The following is a 3,410-nucleotide window of genomic DNA, read 5'->3' on the forward strand; positions in this document are numbered from 1 at the left end:
AATTTTCTTTTTGTCAATTGAGTGAACTGCAATCCATATGTGTTATATGAACAAACACACTAGACTCTACATATAAAAGAAAGGAAAAGCTGTGAGAGCTTGTGAGTTGTGTTTGTATCTTTTCCTTTTTCTTTTCCTCTTCCTATCTTTCAGAAAGTAGCTATTATTGACACAAGTAAGAAGTCAGGAACATGAACTTGGAGAGGAGTTGACTCACAAGACAAGAAAAGCAGTTAGAAAACTAAAAAAAAGGTTGACAGTGATGACAACAAACGCCCACTAAATGAGAGTCAGTGTAGAATTAAACAATATGGCATGAAAACAGCTTAACCAGAGGGGACAGCAATTAGGAAAATGACTTGCCTTTATGCGTGTATGATTACTGCTAGCACCTAAAACAGTGTGATTAACAGACAAACATTCAGCATTGTATTTATGGGTTCATGCACAGTCAAGTTTTGTAAGAATGCAAAGATTGGTGGAATGTCTCATTCCTTTGAATGGTCATCACAAATCACAATATGAATGTTGGGGGAAAAACAAGAAGAAATTAATGCATTAATATCATTCACCAACCCCATGTACATTTCTGACAGGACTGAGTTGTTTCCCAGCAGACTCATTCCTCCAGGTGAAATATTGTCAAATTAATCGCATGGGGTTCCTGAATTAGAGATTGAAGTTCTAACTATCCCATGCCTCAGCCTCACAGATGCAGCGCGGTAAAACCTCTCCTAGCTGTTGAGCACTAGCCTTTTCCACTATTTGTGTATTAGTGGCTGTCATACATTTGGTGGAATCTTTTTTTATTCAGAAAAGAACACACTGATGCTGTTATTTTTATTTTATTTTATTTATTTATTCATTCATTGATGTTGAAGAGAATTTCTGTGTTCCTTAGACCAGTAGTGACTTTTCATTTGCAGAAGTGCATTGCATATGGGGATTCCAAAACAAATATAACATTAATTTGATATCTTCTTCCTTTTCTGCATTGAAGAAAAAGATCAAAGTTTCAGAAATATATATATACATATATATATAATTAAACTGATAGAGATAATGAAATAACTGAGATTCGGATCTCAGAATGAGCAAAACTGGCAGTGAGATGAGGTAAGCAATTAGATGAAAAGAAAAGGAATTTTGCCAATGTCTGTTTTTTTGTTTCAACTGTTTGTCTACTTTGTGGTTGGAGAATATAAGCCTGATAATTGATAAACTATTTAAGCATCTTATAACAACTATCCTGATCACTGAGATTAATTTCCTTAGGGAAAAACAAAACACAAGCCCTGAATCTTCATGTTGAAACTGGAAAATGTTCAATGTCTCTAGACAAACCAGAAACTATAAAGCATGTGACACTGAAATTTACAAACACTGTGGACCAGTAGCAAAGTTATGTTTTGTTCTGAATCACTCTTTTCAGTATGTACTTCATATCTTTTTTATTTCCCAAAAAAAAATAAATAAATAAATAATCAAGAATACTTTTAACATGCCACGCGTTTAGTTTACTTGACAAATACTCTCATGAAAGGAGCTTTACCTCCATCAAAAATAGGACTTACTGGATTAATGGTAATTATTATTAGTGGAAATTGCTGAACCACTTTTAAGTTTGTAAAATTGCCAAAAAGCATCCCGATTAGTTTTGCGATCACAGCACTCGCTTTTTAAAAGTCTCATGATTTTTGAACTACGACCATGTACGGATGTGAGCGGAGTGAGTTTCAAATTTTTTTGGACGAAAAATGCCCTTGCATGGGGAGTCGTGGTACTGCTGACCATCTCGGCGATTTGGAGGAGGAAGTGGGGGGTTTTCGGTAGGAAATAACTAGGAGGCAATTTATTGGAGTAGTTTAATTGCTTTTCTCGACTCACGTCTTGAACTTTTTCCGTTTCGAAGTTGTCTCTACGTGAGCCTCTGTAATTAGCATTTCATGACTTTTCCCTTTCACGGTATCTCGAGAGGAGAAGTCCCCATGTGACTAGTTGGCGTTTCATCGATTCTGCGATCTAAAGGTATTGAGTATGGTTTTATGTTAGCATTACATTCTGAAAGAAAAGATTTTTCGGTTTTGTTTTGTGCTCACTGTTTTTGTTGGAAGATATTGAAGTCTGCGAGGGATTTCTCGATTTGGGGTTTTGTTAGTGCTGGGGAGATTTCTCGGCTAGGGTTTTGTTTTGTTTTGCGTTTTCAGTATGTATACGCTATCGAAATAGTTTTTCGATTGTTATGATTTGTGTAATATTTATAATGTACGTTTTCAGTTTAGTTTTGATATGGTTTCGATTTCTGAAATGAGGGTTGGCGTTTAAGAAATGAGATGTTCTAGAGTTTAACATTTGTTGTCTACTGTTTAAATATTCAGTCTACTATTTAACAAAAATGGGTCTCTGTTTAACATTTCATATCTACGTTTAATAAGCGAGTTCTACGTTTAAAAACCTTATATTTCAGCTTAAACTTTTTGTCAGTCTGCGTATTGAATGTGTTGTTATTATGCTGAGGCTTGTGATTATGTGATCGACCCTAGTTAATGGGCGTTGCTATTTGTGCCGGTTGTGGAGACCTTAAGTTTGAATTGAAAGATTAACATGACCCCTCGACCTTTGGGAGATTATTCGAAGGACACAGTTTGCGGTCGTTTGAGTTGGAAGCCATATACGAGAGGGCCCTGCTTGATTCTCTTTTGCGAAAGATGCGATGGTCGCGCTGATAAATTCGAGGATCGGGGAAGCTGTCTTTGAGTTTTCGAGACCTCGAGATGTGGCCCTCGTTCTTGAGTACGCGTTGCGATGGCGGCAGCGATGGTCTTCAGAAGAAGAAAACCCGGTCGGCGTTAGAAGGCGGTATCTATCGAGACCTACGAGGGCAGGAGACTCCCGTCGAAGCGCTCAGGTGCGACTTGTTCGACGGAGGGGAGAAGAAGATAATTTTGTCGAAACTCACGATGGTGTACCTCGTGGGGACGAGTCCTCTTCCCAAATACATCATGCTCGGTTCGAGCTGGATCGTTGATTACGTCGATGATCTACCGGCCGTAGAGGCGATCTGGCGTAGGCGCGGCTGACGCCTGAAGTGGCTTATGGAGGATATTCACGGTAGCCGGGGTGCGAGATAGATCTGTCGGGGAAGAAGACCAGACCTGAGAATGCGTTAAGGGTTGCTCGGTCGCGCTTAGCGTCGCGGTTTCTGGTGTGGGAGCGGGGAAGAAAGTCCGTTTCGTGAGATCCCAAGGATCTTTGTGCTACGGTGAAAGTACTTCAGGAGCGGCGGCGGTGAAAAGCAGAGCTTGTCGTCGCTCGATGGAAAAAGGGTAATAAATCATGGACTGATGTTTAACATAAGTCTTTAATGTTTTAAACATTTTTATTTAGCGTTTAACTTTAGTATTCTCCGT

Source organism: Dioscorea cayenensis, chromosome 14 (genome assembly GCF_009730915.1).
Source record: "Dioscorea cayenensis subsp. rotundata cultivar TDr96_F1 chromosome 14, TDr96_F1_v2_PseudoChromosome.rev07_lg8_w22 25.fasta, whole genome shotgun sequence".
Lineage (NCBI taxonomy): Eukaryota > Viridiplantae > Streptophyta > Magnoliopsida > Dioscoreales > Dioscoreaceae > Dioscorea > Dioscorea cayenensis.